Source organism: Oryctolagus cuniculus, chromosome 1 (assembly GCF_051225735.1).
Source record: "Oryctolagus cuniculus isolate XC-2025 breed Fujian yellow rabbit chromosome 1, ASM5122573v1, whole genome shotgun sequence".
Classification (NCBI taxonomy): domain Eukaryota; kingdom Metazoa; phylum Chordata; class Mammalia; order Lagomorpha; family Leporidae; genus Oryctolagus; species Oryctolagus cuniculus.
Genome location: NC_142867.1, coordinates 226,648,677 through 226,668,715, shown reverse-complemented (window position 1 = coordinate 226,668,715; position 20,039 = coordinate 226,648,677). Strand labels below are relative to the sequence as shown.

The 20,039-nt window shown below is 42.1% G+C and overlaps 1 non-coding gene across 1 annotated transcript in view; it reads right to left on the bottom strand.

Moving 5' to 3' along the window:
- Nucleotides 1-20,039, bottom strand: part of LOC100357943 (uncharacterized) — a 159,691-nt gene that overhangs the window by 105,705 nt on the left and 33,947 nt on the right. The gene's annotated exons all lie outside the window — the stretch shown is intronic.

Here is a 20,039-nt window from a genome sequence, read left to right as displayed (position 1 = left end):
ACAAACCTCCTCTCTGGCAAATGATTAATATACCAAATATATCGGCAACTTAAATAACAAATCCTGTTCAGAAATGGGCAAAGACCTTCAATAGATAGTTCTCAAAAGATGAAATACAGGTGCTGGTGCTATGGTGTAGCAGGTAAAACTGCCGCCTGAACTGCCAGCATCCCATATGGGTGCTGATTCAAGAGCTGGCTGCTCCACTTGCAATCCAGCTCTATGCTAAGGCCTGGGAAAGCAGTAGATGATGGTCCAAGTACTTGGGCCCCACATGGGAGACCAGGAAGAAGCTCCTGACTCTCGGCTTTGGATTGGCCCAACTCTGGCCATTGCAGCCATTTGGGGAGTGAACCAGAAGATGAAAGACATCTCTCTCCCTCTCCCTCCCTCCCTCCTTCCCTCTCTGTAACTCTGCCTTTCAAATAATAAATAAATCTTTTAAAAAAAAAGAATATTCTTTCCAAAAATAGAATACACATTCATTTCAAGTGAAGTGTCCATGAAGTTTTCATAGTATTTTAAAAAATAAAAGATGACATACAAATGGCCAACAAATATATGAGAAAATGCTCAACATCACTATCCATCAGGGAAAGGGAAATCAAACCACAATGAGATATCACCTACCCTGTCACAATAGCTAAAATCTAAAACACAGAGAGTAACAAATGCTGGAGAAAGGGGAACACTTAGACACTGTTGCTGGGAAAGTAAATTAGTGTGGCCACTGTGGAAAACAGTGTGGGGATCTCTTTAAAAACTAGAAATAGATGTGTTTTATGATCTAGCAATCCCACTAATGGGTATATACCCAAAAGACTTGAACACAATATATCCAAGAGACACCTGCACCACCATGTTTATAACATCACTGTTCACAATAGCCAAAATTTGGAATCAACCAAGGTGTTCATCATCAGATGAATGGATAAAGAAAATGTGGTATACAAACACAATGGATTATCATTCAGCTATAAAAAAAACAAATAAAATTCTACCATTTACAGCAAAATTGACACGACTGGAGAACATCATGTTTAGTGAATAAGCCAGATCAGAAAGACAAATATCACATGTTCTCCCTTACATGTGGGAACTAAAATTAAAAAAAAAAAAAAGAAAGAAATGTCTGTGTGTTTCAGTATTACCGCAAATATAGTTTGGTGAAACTTTGTTTTATACCTTTATGAAACAAATAGGAAGAATGTTATGCTACTATAATTTTAATGATTTGATTAATTTAAAATTTACCAAACATATTTGAAATGGTGATTTTTTTCCCATTCAATTATTACTTATAACTGAGTCTGTATTCCCACTAACTGTAAGGAAAAGAGTGCAGATTGGCGCCTACTCACATGGGGCACCAAATGTAAGGAAAATGGGCACAGAACCGAGAGGAGGCAGAATATGAACTCACAGCCAGACCAAACTTATTCAGAGAAAATAAATTCGCAGAGGTTGACCAACTGCCAGCATGTACATAGACCCAATGAACACATGGCAGAGGGCCCAACCCAGCAGACTGGCCTTTTTGTATCTTAGGTGGGCTGGGGTGGTGGTGAAGTGCAGTAGGTAGAAGTGAACTTCTCCACGCTGGTTCTTCAAGTTTGGCCCACTGGCTTCCCAGCCTGGGGAAGAATGCAGGAGGTGGTTTAGGGAACAATATAGGGTGTGAGACTGAACTGGTCTCTTGAAAGAAGGCAGGGGTAACAAAACCTAACTGGCTGAGGCTAATGTCCTTGTTCCATCACTGACTAGGATCTTTTTGCTTTTTACTTGTTATGCTTATTATTTGGTGAATTATTAAACCTTTTTACTATAATATACATTTAAAGTATGCTATCTCAAAAACTAAAAAAGAAAGGAAGGAGACAGAATGGAAATGAGAAAGGGGGAAGAGGAGAATATCATTATGTTTTTTGAATTTTTTTTAACTTTTATTTAATGAATATAAATTTCCAAAGTACAGCTTATGGATTACAATGGCTTCCCCCCCATATCGTCTCTCCCACCCGCATCCCTCCCCTTTCCCACTCCCTCTCCCCTTCCATTCACATGAGGATTCATTTTCGATTCTCTTTATATACAGAAGATCAGTTTAGCATACATTAAGATTTCAACAGTTTGCTCCCACACAAACATAAAGTGAAAAATAATAGATGATTTTTTAAATGATGATGAAATCAGATCAGACCTATTGTCATGTTTAATCCCAATAACAAAGAACTTTGAATCTCTTAACAACTAATTAAAATAAAAAATTTGGAAGAGAAACAAAGTTGCAAACTGGCTGAATGGATTAAAAAACAAGATCCATCTATTTGCTGCCTACAAGAAACACACATGACCAACAAAGATACACACAGACTGAAAGTCAAAGGATGGAGAAAGATATTCCATGCTAATGGAAAGCAAAAATGAGCAGGATTAACCATCCTAATATCAGACAAAATACACTTTTATAAAACCTGTTAAAAAACAAAGAAGGGCTTTATGTAAGATTAAAGGATCAATTCAACAGAAGATGCAGCTACTGTAAATACATACTCACCCAATGCCAGGGTGCCTGGCTATTTAAAACAAATGTTAATGGATTTAAAGGGAGACACAGACTCCAATACAATAATAACCGGGACTTCAAACACCCCACTTATATCAATGGACAGATCTGTTAGACAAAAAAGAAAAAAGGAAAATCAACAGAGAAACAACTGAGCTAATCTACAATGTGGACCAAATGGACCTAATTGATATCTACAGAACACTTCATTCCATAGTTCAAAATACAGATTGTTTTCATCAGTGCATGGAACGTTCTCTAGGATAGGTCAAATACTACTCCATAAGGCAAGTTTCAGCAAATTCAAAACAATTGAAATCATACCACATATCTTTTAGGACCACAATGGATTGAAGCTGGAAATTAACAACTTAAGAAACTCTAGAAAATATGCAGAAAATGGAGAATAAAAAACGTGCTTCTGAATGAGCAGTGAGTCATAGAAAAAAGCAAAAGGGAAATCAAAAAATGCCTGGAGATGAATGAAGATGATGAAACAACATATCAAAACTTATGGGACACAGCAAAATCAGTGTTAAGGGCAAGTTCATAGCAATTAGTGCCTGCATCAAGATTTGGAAAGACATCAAATAAATAAGCTTTCAATACATCTCAAGGACCTAGAAAACAGCAAGCCAAACCCAAAATCAGTAGAGGAAAAGAAATAGAGAAGAAATAAGTAAAATTGAAACCAACAAAAGATAAAACAAAAAACAAGATCAGTAAAATGAAGAGTTGGGTTTCTTGAAAAAAAAAAAATAAACAAAATTGGCCAGCGCCGCGGCTCACTAGGCTAATCCTCCGCCTAGCAGCGCCGGCACACCGGGTTCTAGTCCCGGTCGGGGCGCCGGATTCTGTCCCGGTTGCCCCTCTTCCAGGCCAGCTCTCTGCTGTGGCCAGGGAGTGCAGTGGAGGATGGCCCAGGTGCTTGGGCCCTGCACCCCATGGGAGACCAGGAGAAGCACCTGGCTCCTGCCATCGGATCAGCGCAGTGCGCCGGCTGCAGCGCGCCGGCTGTGGCGGCCATTGGAGGGTGAACCAACGGCAAAGGAAGACCTTTCTCTCTGTCTCTCCCTCTCACTGTCCACTCTGCCTGTAAAATAAAAAAAATTAAAAAATTGATATATTATTGGACCAACTAACCAAAAAAAAAATGGAGGGGGAAGCACCAAGTCAATAAAATCAGAGATGAGGGCCAGTACTGTGGTGTAGCAGGTAAAGATGCTACACGCAGTGCCAGCATCTCAGCAGCTGAGCCACTGTTTGCCATGCCTGCATCCTGTATCGACGTGCCTGGCTCTGGTCCCAGCTCTTCCATTTTTGATCCAATTACTTCCTAATGTGCATCCTGTGAGGCAGAAAAGAACGGCCCTGGTACCTGGGTCCCTGCCAGCCATAGGGGAGGCCCAGATGGAGTTCCAGACCCCTGGCATCAGCCTGGCCCAGTCTTGGACAGGGCCAGTCTTCGGATATTTTTCGGTCTTCCAGATAAAATGAAAAATTAAAAAAAGAGTAAAATTATGTAATTGCCACTCGTTACATTAAGTGTTTTACATGTATTATGTTGTTGAGTCCTCACGAAACTTTGAAATATGGATAATTATCCTTGATTCTGCATGTAGGAAACTGAGGAATGAATAGGTAAAGTATCTCTCCAGCATGGACCTGAACTCCTGACTTGTACACCTGCTGTCTGCTCAACCTGTCTGCTTCCATATATAATAGCCATCAGTAACTAGACTTCCCAGTTACAAAATGCCCCATCTCTCCTGGACCTGCTCCTCTCAAGACATCCCCACCTCAGTTAATGAAAGTCAGCCCAGACTCATCTCTCTCTTGCCCATGCCACAACCAATCTGTCTGAAAATCCTGTTGGTTCTTCCACCTCCGCCGCCGCCACCTTCGTTGCCCAAGACACTATCACACCACATCTGGATTATGACAACCACCACCTAACTGGTCTCCCTCTCTCTATCCCAACAGGGCACGCATAGCAATTCTTTTACAAGTATCTTTTATTCTGCTACACACTTCCCTTTCTCCCCATTTCCTTTAGAGGGAAAATTAAAGTCCTAAGGATGGTCCAAAAGGTCCTAAACAATATAGTGACCTCATCTCCTCTACCTACTGACTGCCCTACCACAGTGGCCTCCATGATCCTCATCAAACATGCCAGGATGCCCCTCACCTCCTTCAAGCTTGCTCAGATGTCACTGTCTCTTCAAGGCCACCCTGACCACCATATTCAAACTGAAGTATTCCCAGGTCTCAATCCCACTTACTTTCATCTACTTCAGTTGTGCCTCTCCTGCTCTACTGAACAAACTGAAGTCTGTAGAGGTTAAATGATTTTTATAAAAGTAAATACTAAGTGGCAAGGTCAGCGTTCTGATAAATATCTCCATTTCTCAACACCAACTCTCAAAACGCTACTCTGAGCCTAAACTCTGAAAATGCATGCATTTTCTTTCCAATGCTCCTTTGCTAAACAGGACAATAACCTTTGCCTGAGCCTGTGCTTTAAACACAGATACACTGACACTAACCTAATTCCACACAGAAAAATCTGATCCATAGCCCTCCAAAGACACTGGAGCTTTCGTATACACCACTCATCTACCCTCAATCCTGCTTGATAACACACAGTGGTGAGAAACTGAAGCAAGCCCCTGAGATGATGCAATGAAGCTAAGAAGCTCTGCTGGTCACCCTAACTTCTACGCAGGGAGCCTTGGCGGTCCCCTGTCTTCTTGGAGTCACCTGTGGCAACAGGAATTGTCATTCTGCTTTTTCTGCTTAGATAGATCATAGCTCAAAGGCCCCCCAAAAGGTCAGCACACCACAGCTCCCTCAGCCTAACAAGGGTCCCAGGGACCAGAAGCGCAGACTTTAACCCCATGAGAAGCTGCCTGGGCTTCCACAGCCAGCAGAGTCCTCGCCACTCGGCTCAGGGCACGTCTGCCTTCAGAGTACAAAGCTGGGATGGGCAGCGTCATGCTGAGGACCAGCAGTTAGGAAAGATTTGAGGCTGGATCCAAGAAATGTGTTATCCTGTCAGAGCAGTAGATCAGTTCCTCCTTGTTCCTTCTCCTCATTTTGCTAATCTGCCCAGAAGTTCAAGGAAGAGGCATGAGGAAGCTCCATCTTGGCTCAGGAACAGACTTGGAATTAATTCCCAGCTGTGCTGAGGATCAGCTTCTGGAGAAACTTGAAGCAAAGAGAAGCCTCTGGACATGGAGGTGAGCTGCACTAAGTTAACCATTCCCTGGGTGTCAAATGCAACTGGGCATTTCCTCTGTCCTCCCTGATGGTTTCAAATAGTCTGTGGATTAGGAAGTTATAGGGTCCAGCTGTAACCTCCATCTGGCTTGGTGCTGTACCTCTATCCCATCTGACTTCTAGGTCATCCACACCACAGTTGTTGGAGGAGGCGAAACTCCATCGGTAGAAAACACACAACATCACTATCATATTCTCAGTCTCATCTTCTCAGCCTGTGCCTTTAAAACCATTCTTCCTCATTCACAGGTCCAACACCTTATTCAACCTAGGGGATCCTCTTGATCCAGGGCTCCCAACCTCACTTCATTAGCCCTAATCTCTACTACATTTTCTTTGCATGCCAAATTCCCTAGGCATCCCTTTCATGAATGATTCACTTTGGAATACCAATTTGCATTTGAGAACCTATCTTTCAGACATGGTATCTCCCCCCGATTTGTGTAAAACACCACTTGTCATCTTCAGGAGGTGATGGAGGACAAATCAAACTCATGAGTTCTGTCTCACATCCAGGGCACCATTCTCTGCACCACCACAGCTTCACACAACAAACATGCTCCAGTCATGATGGCCAATTCTTTTTTTCTATCTATGGCCTGCCAATCATGGATATCCCAAATTTCAAATCCAGCCTTCCAGACAACACAGAAAGATAGCTCAACTCTCTTGCAAATACAGGGATGATTCAGAACAAGGGAAAAGAAAGATTGTCAGTTAAGGGGAAAGGGTGGCTAATTCACATAGAAATAAAGCATATTATTATAATAGACTATAAGAGTACTTCAAAAAGTTTGTGAAAAACAATTAAAAGATACATTTATATTGAGGGTAAAAAGAATTTTGAGATACATGCAGTTTTTCCATAATACTCAGTTTTCATGTATATTATATGTACATATGTATACACATATGCATCCATCCATACCCCCCCAGTCATGTGTTGCTTAACCATGGGAATACATTCTGGGAAATGCATCACTAGGCAATTTTGATGTGTGGTGTTCATCAAGTACATTTGTGAGAACTAAGATGGCTCCAAAATTCTTAGGAAATATAATCTTATGTGACCACTGTCATATATGAGTTCTCTTGTTGACCAAAACATTCCTATGTGGCTCAGGACCATGCCCATGCATACAGCTGTGTCCGAACAGAAAAAGGAGTAGAATAAGGTGGCAGAAGGGTTGAAAGCATGAGCATCAGAATGAGTCAGGTGGAGGTTCAAACCCTGGTTACTACCCACTTCTTTGGTGACTTTGTTAAAATCACTTAACCTCTCTAAGCCTCAGTATCTTGATACATAAAATAGCAGAGTAATATCACATGTTTCATACTCCCTTAAGGCCATAGTGAGATGCTTAGCTTGTGCCTGGTGGGTCATACATTTTCAATAAATATTGGTTATTATTAAACTTAATTTCTGCCGGCGCTGTGGCTCACTTGGCTAATCCTCCGCCTGCGGCACTGGTACCACAGGTTCCAGTCCCGGTTGGGGTGCTGGATTCTGTCCCAGTTGCTCCTCTCCCTGTCCAGCTCTCTGCTGTGGCCCGGGAAGGCAGTGGAGGACGGCCCAAGTGCTTAGGCCCTGCACCCTCATGGGAGACCAGGAGAAGCACCTGGCTCCTGGCTTCGGATCGCACCTGGCTCCTGGCTTCGGATCGGCACAGTGTGCTGGCCGTAGCAGCCATTAGGTGAGTGAACCAATGGAAAAGGAAGACCTTTCTCTCTGTCTCTCTCTCTCTCACTGTCTAACTCTGCCTGTCAAGAAAAAAAAAGATTAAACTTAATTTCTTTGTAAAAGATATCTTTTATTTGAAATGCAGAATTACACAGAGAGAAGAAAAGGTAGAGGGAGAGCTCTTCCATCTACTGCTTCACTCCCCAAACGGCCACAACAGCCAGGACTGGACCAGGCTGAAGCCAGGAGCCTGGAACCATCTGGCTCTCCCATATGGGCAACAGGGGTTCAAGCATTTGACCATCTCTCACTGCTTTCCCAGGCACATTAGCAAGGAGCTGGACTGGAAGTGGACAGCTGAGAATTGAAGCAAGGTCTATATAGGATGCTGGCATCGCACGCAGTGGCTTAACCCACTAGTGGCCCGCTATAAAATCTTGTAAAGTCATGCAGTTAGTCTGAGGATTCAGAAAGGAGGCATATGATAACCTAAAATGCATTAAAAAGCCCTTTAAATGTATTATCTCATTAAGTCCTCTGTGAGTCCAATTTTACACATGAAGGGAACTGGGATGTAAAGATGTTTAGTAACTTACAACAAAAATGTAGGCATTTAACTTTTATTTGGAGAAATATCCACATAGATGATGTTTTTAAATGTGGGGAAATTCTATTGTAATAGGCCCATTACAATGTGTGAAAAAATATTTTGATTGTAAATAAATAATTTTGAACACTTTGGTGACACAAATATGTCATTGTAGATATTTTTCTGTTAGCCAAGAATAAATAATTAACATCTTAAAATCTTTTAAAATCTCCATGTAGTAGGACTACTCACAAGATATGTTTTCACACACTCAGAAAAAGATTTCTAATAATTTACTGACAAAGGAACTCTCATTGAAGATTTTTGTGTTATCAAGAAGTGTCACTTTGATGTCCATTTCTAGGTAAGGGGATAGGACTGAAAAAGAATATCAAGAAAACATATTTCTCATATGTGCTTTTAGATAAACATATGAATGGGAAAGCATGAATGAGACAATCAGCAATGGGTTTGCCCATCCTGTATGAACATGATTTAAGGCAGGGGAATGAGGAAGGGAAAAACCACAAAGAAGGCGGGGCTTGTGCAGAGTACTTACGACAGCATGCAGGAGCTAAGGGGGATGAACCTCTCATTCTGAAGTCAAAGGCAAAGAAAATGTGCACTGAACTGGGCACACCATTCCTCTGAGGTGTACCCTCATGGTTACTTTGGCAAGGCATTGTTTTCCATGACAATGCAAAGATGAAGCCCAGCAGACACCCTGAATTTGGTTGGACAAGGAATGAGTGAGCTGTTACCTCCCTATTGAGCATATCCCTACACTCACTCCTCATCTACCTCCGTCCCTTCGTACTGATTTATTCACAAAATTTATGCCCACCTTGTATTTTACAATATTATTTTGTTTGTTGATCTGTCTCCAAAATTAATAATGTAAACCCTACAAAGGTACAATTTATCCACTCTACTGCTGTGTCCCCAACAGGTGACCATGCTGTCAATTGAATAGGAATGAATGAATCTAAGTCAAGGAGATCCTTATCTGATGGCTTTTCTGTCCCCCAGTTTTCAAGATAAGGACCAAAGCTCTTCCTTCCATTGGTTCACCCCTAAATGGCTGCTACAGCTGGTGCACTGCGCCGATCCAAAGCCAGGAGCCAGGTGCTTCCTCCTGGTCTCCCATGTGGGTGCAGGGCCCAAGCACTTGGGCCATCCTCACTGCCTTCCCAGGCCACAGCAGAGAGCTGGACTGGAAGAGGAGCAACCGGGACAGAATCTGGCACCCCAACTGGGACTAGAACCCTGGGGTACCAGCGCCGCAGGCGCAGGATTAGCCTAGTGAGTCACGGCGCCGGCCCTCACTCTAGTTCTTGCTGAAAACATCAAGTTCTTGGATGTTAGCATTTTTAGCCCATGTGAGGCAAGGCTATTTGAAAACTTAGATCCATTTGTGATGGCCCGCCAATTAGCTCTGTTCCTGCTAAAGTCATGCTGTGATTCCTCTTGCTGTCTCCTCTTCCCTAGGATGATCCATCACTTTCTCATCTTCCAAATACTTCTTAAAATTGATCTTTTTCCTTCTAAGATTTTCCCTCAATTTTGAAGAACTGATTCTTCCAATTTCTCCACATTTCAAGTTACTGCTAAAAATAATTGTTTAACTTGTAATGATTATCATCTTTTTAAAGATTTATTTATTTTAAAGGCAAAGTGCCAGAGAGACAGAGACAGAAAGAGGGAGAGATCGTCCATCTACTGGGTCACTCCCCAAGTGGCCGCAACACTGGGAGCTGGGCCAGGCCAAAGCCAGCAGCTGGAAACTCCAACTGGTCTCCCATGTGGGAGCCATCACTTGGGTCATCATTTGCTGCTTCCTAGCAGCATTAGCAAGGAGCTGAATCAGAAGCAGAGAATAGCCAGGACTCAAACCAGCACACCAATGTGGAATATGGACCTCTCAATTATACTACTTACCCCACTGCACCACAACACGCACCCAGCTATTAATATCTTTATAAAAATTTAATGGGAAGGAGCCTGTGCTGTGGTATAGTAGGCTAAGCCTCTGCCTGCAGCACCAGCAACCCACATGGGTGCTGGTTCATGTCCTGGCTGTTCCTTTTCCTGATCAGCTCTCTGCTTGTGGGCTTAGAAAGCAGTGGAAGATGGCCCAAGTGTTTGGCCTCTGCACACGTGTGGGACACCCGGAAGAAGCTCCAGCTCCTGGCTTCAGATTGGCTCAGCTCCAGTTGTTGGGGCCATTTGGGGAGTGAACCCATGGATGGAAGACTTTTCTGTCTGTCTGTAATTATACCTCTCAAATAAATAAATACAATCTTTTTAAAAATTGAATGGAGAAAGATTAGAGGAAGAGAAGGAAGAGGAGGAAAGGGAGACATAAGTTTACATTTTAGCTTGTTTTTAATTTTGAAGCTTCTTATAAATCCTTATTTCTTCCTAGAAAAATTTTTGCTTAAATATTATCTTTTTTATTTTCCTTTATTATACTACTGTGGTCTTATTTCTTTTTTATTCCTTATTATTTTTATCATATAAGTAAAAACTCAAATGGTCAGAAAGAATAAGAACCAGAGTGAAATATGGAAATTATCCATTCAACATAGGCGGTGTTGGAACCTATCTCCTCCCCACCTGCCACTACAGCTAATCTTTAAAATATATAATTTAGGGGCTGGCACTGTGGCGCAGGTTAATCCTCCACCTGTGGCACCATCATCCCATATGGGCGCTGATTCTAGTCCTGGCTGCTCCTCTTCCAATCCAGCTCTCTGCTGTGGCCTGGGAAAGCAGTAGAAGATGGCCCAAGTCCTTGGGCCCCTGCACCTGCATAGGAGATCCAGAAGAAGCACCTGGCTCCTGGCTTTGGATCGGTGCATCTCCAGCTGTTGCAGCCATTTGGGGAGTGAACCAACGGATGGAAGACCTTTCTCTCTGTTTCTCCCTCTCACTGTCTGTAACTCTACCTCTCAAATAAAATAAATAATATTTAAATACATGTATATAATTCAATGCTTTATTCTGGTGACCCCAACTCCTTATAGTTCAGTCTATAGAAATATAATAAATATTATCAGAAATATCTATTGAGTATAGCAATAGATGTACATCTCCAAAAATGTTCCATGACTACTAGTTTAAAATATGTAAAAATTGGCATCAACTGAAAATTCCATCAATAGGGAAACAGAGAAATGTTATAATTAATTCCATAGATTGTAACCACACAGAGCATATTTAAAGGAGAAAATAATTCTCCATTGCTGCCTTGGAAATAAAAACGTGGAACGAAACATAAAAGCATGAATCTGTTACATTGTAAAAATGTGTATGAATGCACACATATATAGCCACCAGAGTAAGAAGGAAATGCATGCTCCCTCTCCTTTTGCTGCTGTCACAACGAAGCAGCACTGTTCAAAATGAAGTTCCATCCCCTTGTGATTTCTGGTAAAAGCAAGAACCAGGAAAAGTATTTAATGCATGAAGATTATATGTTCCCTTCTTTCTAAAGATCTGACAGAGGCTGGCGCTGCAGCTCACTAGGCTTATCCTGCGCCTGCAGCACTGGCACTCTGGGTTCTAGTCCTGGTCGGGGCGCCGGATTCTGTCCTGGTTGCTCCTCTTCCAGTCCAGCTCTCTGCTATGGCCCGGGAGTGCAGTGGAGGATGGCCCAAGTGCTTGGGCCCTGCACCCGCATGGGAGACCAGGAAGAAGCACCTGGCTCCTGGCTTCAGATCAGCGTGGTGCACCAACCATAGCAGCCATTTGGGGGATGAACCAACAGAAGGAAGACCTTTCTCTCTGTGTCTCTCTCTCGCTGTCTAACTCTGCCTGTCAAAAAAAGGAAAAAAAAAAAAGATCTTACAGAAGTATGATGTTGGGTTCATGCCCTTCCCAAAGAATGTAAATGTTAAAATTGTAGAGACATTATAATGGTCAGCAAATTGGCAAAGTGGTCCAGGTTTACAGAAAAAAATATATCATTTACATTGAATGGGTACAATAGGAATGGCAGAATTGTGCATGGAGGCATTCACTCAAGCAAAGTAGTCATCTCTTTGTTAAAATTGGACAAACAAAAAATAAATAAAACTGGACAAACACCACAAAAATATTCCTTAATGGAAACCAAATTTCACCAGGTAGGAAAGGGCAAATTTAAGGAATATATTTGTTGTGAAGATGCAGGAATAAAGTAATGTTATATACAACTCACATTTAAAACTTCTAAAATGAAAAAAGACAACTATGGGGAGAACAGAAAGGTATTTGCACCGTATACACATTCATAGTATCTAAATCTGTTCAAATCTCTGTATTGCATATGGAATGTGAGTTAATCAAACAACTAGTGCGATGGTTGAAGACCTCTTTGTAGATTATTAGCTGAAGAGAAACTTTCTGGGCACTTGCATATCTGAAAAGATTACTTGGCTCTCACTTTGATAAATAATTCGGCTGGATGCAGCATTCTAGGTCCCACATCTCTTCTTTTGGGACTCTAAGGATGTGTGTGCATCACCCTACCGCATCACATGTTTTCAGTCAGGAGCAGAAGTCATTCTAATTCATGTTCCTTTAATGTGTCCTCTGCTAAGCACACTGCATAGATGTTGCACACCAAGCAAGGCCCTGCTCTTGCTCTTTAGACCTTGAGAAGGTACACTCAATTCTACCTACTCTACTCTAAGCCTAGATGTAGGAGCCTGGCCGTTGTTCTTGGCTGTGCCTTTTCTCAATTCTAGGCAAACAGGTCTTGGACTTGACACCAAAATAAAGTATGATACATAAAGGAAAATTTGATAAATTGAACTTCATCAAAATTAAAAACTTACTCTGTCAAGGAACCTGTTAAGATGGTTAAGTGAAAAGCTGAAGGGTAGAAGAAAATATTTGCAAATCTTACGTTTGACCAAGGACTAGTATCTCAAATGCACAGAAAATCCTCAAAATACAATAGTAAAAAGCTTGTTGCCAAAGCAACAAGCCAAGTGACAGAATGCAGAATGAAAACCATATGGTCATCTCAATAGATGCAGAGAAAGCATTTGATAAGATTCAACACCACTTCATGATAAAAAAAAATTAGGTATAAAAGGAATATTCCTCAAAATTATAAGGTATATAAGTCACAAACCAGCAGCCAATATCCTACTGAATGTGGAAAAACAGAAAGCATTTCCCCTGAGATCTGGAACTAGACAAGGATGTCCACCTTCACCTCTCTTCTTCAATATAGTACTAGAAGTTTAGCAAGAGCAATTATGCAATTATGGAGGAGAAAGAAATAAAGGACATCAAAATTGGAAAAGAAGAAGTCAAATTATCCGCGTTTGTGGATGACATGATGTTGTACGTGGAAAAATCTAAGCACACCACCAAATAGCTGTTAGAATTGATAAACCAGGCCGGCGCCGCGGCTCACTAGGCTAATCCTCCGCCTAGCGGCGCCGGCACACCGGGTTCTAGTCCCGGTCGGGGCGCCGGATTCTGTCCCGGTTGCCCCTCTTCCAGGCCAGCCCTCTGCTGTGGCCAGGGAGTGCAGTGGAGGATGGCCCAGGTGCTTGGGCCCTGCACCCCATGGGAGACCAGGAAAAGCACCTGGCTCCTGGCTCCTGCCATCGGATCAGCGCGGTGCGCCGGCCGCAGCGCGCCAGCCGCGGCGGCCATTGGAGGGTGAACCAACGGCAAAGGAAGACCTTTCTCTCTGTCTCTCTCTCTCACTGTCCACTCTGCCTGTCAAAAAAAAAAAAAAAAAAAAAAAAAAAAAAGAATTGATAAACCAGTTCAGCAAAGTTGCAGGTTACAAAATAAACATAAAAAAGTAGCTTTTCTGTATGTTAATGATGAACTCATAGCATGAGAAATCCCATTCATCATAGCCACAACCAAAATCAAATGTTTAGGAAACCTTTAAAAAGTGAAATATCTCTGCAATGAAATTTATCAAACATTAATAAAAGAATTCACTGAGGACACAAGAAAATGGAAAGGTATTCATTGCTCACAAATCAGAATATCATCAAAATGTCTATACTACCGAAAGTCATTTACAAACTCAATGTAATCTCTATCAACATATCAATGGCATTCATTGCAGAGTTAGAAAAAATAATCCTAAAATTCATATGGAATCATAAAAGACCCCAAATAGCCAAAGCGATCCTGACTGGAAAAACCAAGCTGGAGGAATCACAATATCTGATTTCAAAGCATACTACAAAGCTCGTAATTAAAACACGTTGGTACTGGTATGAAAACCAATACACTGATCAATGGAACAGAATAGAGAGCCCAGAAATGACTCCACATACATACAGCCAACTGATTTTTGACAAAAGTTCTCAGACCATACAGTGGAATAAGAATAGTCTCGTCAACAAATGGTGCTGGCAAAACTGGACGCATATATGTAGAAGAATTAAAATAGATCCATATTTCTCATCATATACAAAAATCAACTTAAGATGCATCAAAGACCTAAATTTAAGATCTGAGACTATAAAGTTGCTGGTAGAAAACACAGAGGAAACAATCCAAGACATTGGTGTAGGGACAACTTCTTGGACAAGACCTCCAAAGCACAGGCAACAAAAGCAAAACTAAACAAATGGGACTGTGTCAAACTCAGAAGCTTTTTTATAGCAAAGGAAACAATCAATGGAATGAAGATGCATCTTGCAGAATGGGAAAAAATATTTGCAAAAAACCTATCTAACAAAGGATTAATATCCCGAATATATCAGCAACTTAAAAAATTTAACAGAAACAACCAATCCAGTTGAGAAATGGGCAAAGGACTTCAATAGACAGTTATCAAAAGAAGAAATAAAAATGGTCAATATATGAATATATGAAAATATATGAATATATGAAAAAACACTCAACATCACTAGCCATCAGGGAAATGCAAATCAAAACCGCAATGAGATCACCTCACCCCCATCACAACAGCTAAAAATCCAAAACACATAGAGTAACATATGCTGGAGAGGATGTAGAGGAAGGAGAACACTTATACACTGTTGGTAGGAATGCAAATTAGTGCATCCACTGTGGAAAACAGTGGAGATTTCTTAAAAAGCCAGAAATAGACATGCCATATGATCCATTAATCCCACTACTGGGATATACTCAAAAGACTTGAACACAATGTATCAAAGGGATACCCATCCCACCATGTTTATAGCAACACTGTTAATAACCAAAATGTGGAATCAACCAAGGTGTCCATCATCAGATGAACTGATAAAAAAATGCAGTGTGTGCATATGTACACGCACACACACACACACACAGTGGTGCACATGTACACACACACACAGTGGTGCATATGCACACACACACAGTGGAATACTATTCAGTTATAAAATTCTACCATTAACAACAAAATGGATGCAACTGGAGGACGTAAACTAGACACAGAAGGGCAAACATTGCATGTTCTCCTTTAATGTGGGAGCTGAGATTTAAAAATCAAACAAAAAAAAAAAAGAGAGAGAGAGAGAAAGATCATGAGGACAGCAAAGGAGTGGTGAGGACACCCTTCCCAGTTTACTGTGAAAACAGAAGGCACCAATCCCATCTTCTTTGGTTTTTTTTGTTGTTGTTTTGTTTTGTTTTGTTTTGTTTTTTGCTTTATCACAAGCAAGCTAGACAGAACAGACGAGATTGCAAATCTGGCCTTTTGACGGGTTTTGTCCCCTGTTCTGATTGTTAACTGCTGTTCTTTTTCTTTCCCTCAGATGTATTTAAAAGACTCAGACCTGTGTAGGTCAATGGGTTTGTCTCTTTTAGAGCTCCCCCTCCAGGCTGCTTTGGCAGGAGGTTTCTGACTTTAAAAAAATTGCCAAGCATGTATGTTTTAAGTGTTCTCACTACAAATTAAGAATAAGTTTGTGGGGCCGGTGCTGTGGTGTAACAGGTAAAGCCACTGCCTGCAGTGCTGGCATCCCATATGGGCGCCAGTTCAAGTCTCAGCTGCTCCACTTCCAATCCAGCTCTCTGCTGTGACTTGGAAAAGCAGTAGAAGATGGCTCAAATCCTGGGACCCCTGCACCTGTATGGGAGACCTGGAAGAAGCTCCTGGCTCCTGGCTTTGGATCGGTCCAGCTCTAGCCGCTGCAGCCAATTGGGGAGTGATCCAGCAGGTGGAAGTCCTCTTTCTCGCTCTCTGCCTTTTCTCTCTGTGTGTAACTCTTTCAAAAAAAAAAATAAATAAATAAAACTTAAAAAAAGAATAGGCTGGCGCTGCGAATCAATAGGCTAATCCTCCGCCTTGCGGCGCCAGCACACCAGGTTCTAGTCCCAGTTGGGGCACCGGATTCTGTCCCGGTTGCTCCTCTTCCAGTCCAGCTCTCTGCTGTGGCCCGAGAAGGCAGTGGAGGATGGCCCAAGTGCTTGGGCCCTGCACCCGTGTGGGAGATCAAGAGAAGCACCTGGCTCCCAGCTTCGGATCAGTGCAATGTGCCGACTGCAGCGGCCATTGGAGGGTAAACCAACGGTAAAGGAAGACCTTTTTCTCTGTCTCTCTCTCTCTCTCACTGTCCACTCTGCCTGTAAAAAAATTAAATAAATAAATAAATTTAAAAAAAAAATAAATTTGTGAGGTAAAGAATATGTTAATTGGGGCCGGCACCATGGCTCACTTGGTTAATCCTCCGCCTGCAGTGCCTGTATCCCATATGAGTGCCAGGTTCTAGTCCTGGCTGCTCCTCTTCCATTCCAGCTCTCTGCTGTGGCCTGGGAGGGCAGTGGAGGATGGCCCAAGTCCTTGGGTCCCTGCACCTGCATGGGAGACCAGGAAGAAGCACCTGGCTCCTGGCTTCAGATCAGCACAGCGCCGGCCGTAGCAGTCACTGGGGAGTGAACCAATGGAAGGAAGACCTTTCTCTCTGTCTCTCTCTCTCTCACTGTCTATAACTACCCATCAAATAAATTTTAAAAAAATAAAGAATATGTTAATTAGCTTGATTTAGCCACTCCAAAAATACATACATATTCAAAAAATCATACTGTGCACTATAAATATGTACAGTTCATGTTTATCGATTAAAATAAACACAAGATTAAGATGTTAGGTCTCTTCAAATTTACCCATAGATGTAATATAATCCCAATCAAAATGCAAACATGAAAAAGCTTTCTCAGTCAGTTGATCAAGGTTAACATCCTCATGTTAATAATCACGTTGATAACACGTACACTTATTATAACACAATGAAAATAACACTTCATCTCTGTGGTCATCCTTCAAAAAAACCATGAAAAAAATCAGCCACACAAACAGCAAGACAGTCACCCCCTAAAAACCACCAAGGTCATCAAAAGCTAGGAAAGGCTGAGAAAGTGCCACAGAAGAAAGCAGACTAGTGAGAACTGACTACTAAACATAGGAGGCACTGCCCAGGAGAATGACACTGGCGAGAAACAGTAGCATGCTAATACTGGTCCTTCAGCTGTAACAACGAACCTTGGTAAGATGTAAACAATGGAAAAAATCCGTGAGGGGCATATAGATGATCCCTGCAATATCTTTGCAACTTTTCTATAAATCTAATACTATTATAAAATTAAAAGCTTATAAGATAAAAAATTAGCAAATGGAGCATGATGTTATGGAAATTAATAGCCACTTCTAAAATCTGAATGGACACAGAAGGTGCTTAGGATAGCAAAGACCATCTTAAAGGGAAACCATTGAGTCGGTGGACATTTGTTACCATATTTCAAGAGGATTACAAAGCGAAAGTTAATTAAGACAATGTGACTTTCCTGGAGACTCCCAGTGTGGTCTAAGTGTTCACTAGAGGGAGTCTTCTTCCAGGAACTAGCTGGACTTGGCATTTGGCCCAGAAAGATGACGCAGTCGTTGGATGGATTATGCATTTTACTAAACTGACTCAGCATCTTGCTTGTCAATAACTCCAGGCATGTGGACATACGTCCACCGAGCAAGGAATAATTGCCATGTTGATAGCAATACCAGCCAATCTATCTAAACAAACAAGAAGCGTTAAATAGCAGTGGCTTGTGCTGCAAGCTCAGGCAAAGGCAGGCACTTTTGTGGGACTGCTATGGCCAGCGCTCACTATAGCATGTCACTGGTAAGCTGAACTTACTGCTACTCTCTCAGAGCCACAGTATCCGCAAGGAGACGGAAGCATAGGCTTTTCTGATTCAGCTGACGAGAGTTTGAATCAATGAGCCACCATGGATCATTCCCATGGGAGACAGATGGCAGCACTCCACAGTGAAATGTGGAGCCCGAGTTAGTATAAACCTTATTCCTTAGTGTATGAAGTGTAATTATGCCTCCAGACCCGATGGAACCCAGAGTGCACTGAGTAACAACTTTTAATCGCTACATCAGTTATGAGAACACAAGTGAAATCTAAGCAAGTCAAACTCAGAGAGGCGAGAGAGGAGAAAGGTGGATACCAGAGGCTGGAGGAGCAGGTGTGGGCAGAAGCAGAGGAGATGTTGATCAAAGGGTATAAAGTTTCAGTGAGACAGTGAGGGTCTGGTGATCAACTGCACAGCATGGTGACAGCAGTTGTGTATTTCAAGAAAGCTCCCAGAGTTACATGTTTTAAATGCTTTCAGTATGAAATGAGTGCTGGAGGTGATGGAATAGGTTAATTAGCCTTATCTGATCATTCCACAAAGCATCCATGTATCAAAATATCACATGGTACCCTATAAATATATATAATTATTTCTCAAAGACAAATACAAATAAAAAATTTAAAAATATTTTTAAAGAATTGTTTTTTAAATGCCTAAGAAATACATGGCAAAGAAGTGTTGACAAATCTGAGGATAAGCTGCAAGAAACAAATTAACAGGTAGACTATCATCTCTTCTTCTGCCTCAAGAAAACCTGAGGATTTGTCTCTGTTTCATTCCTTGCAACAATAATTCAAAGACTATGGAAGAGTATACTAAGTCTGCTATGTAGTGATTCAACACGCTTGATGTGTTTGTTGATTGCCTGTTGGTTACATGGTAATTGACAAAAGGCAGATGCATAGAAAACCAACGTATAGAAATATATCCTACAGAGAGCCACATGGTCATCAAGACATAAAAGTGGGGATAAGCATTCAGCCTGACAGCCAAGACTCCAGTTAAAATACCCATGCCCCACACTGGAGTATGTGGGTTCAGAAGGCTCCAGCTCCTAAATCTACTTTCCTGCTAATGCAGCCCCTTGGGAGGCAGCAACGGCGGCTCAGGTAATTACCACCCACACGAGAGACCTGGATTGAGTTCCTGGCTCTCAGGCTCAGCTCAGCCCAGTCCTGGCCATTGCAAGCATTTGGGGAGTGAACCCGTGAATGAGAGCTTGCTTGCTTTCCCTCCCACATTCCCTCCCAAATAAATAAGTGAAATGTTATCAAAGATGTAAAAGCCAGAGAGAGCCCAGATGTGGTGCAATGCCCTAGCTGAGGGAATCGGGCTCATCCCCCGTGACCATCCACGTTCCACTGTGAACTGTTTGTGGGCAAAGAAGGATGGGCAGAGGAGAGTTGAAAGCCCAGGGTGCCGCTGCAATGGGCGATGTTGTCTCTGTGTATGTTCTGTTGCTATAGCAGAATACCCAAGGATGGGTAATTTATAAGGGAAAGGAGTTTATTTTGGCTCATAGTTCAAGGGCATGGCACTGGCAATTGGCAGAGGCCTTGTACTGCTTCATCTTGGGTCAGAAAAGCAGGACAAGTGAGCACATGCAGGGGAGACAGAACACAGGAAGGGTCAACCTCGCTTTACAACAACCTGCTCTTAGAGCAACTCATCCGGTTCTGCAGGGGCAGGCGTCCTCCCGTGAACCCTCGCCCATGAGCAGGGCATCACTGACCCAAAAACCTCTTCGTCTTCCCACCACCTCTCAGTAGCATCACACTGGGGGCCAAATTCCCACATGAGTTACAGAGGAG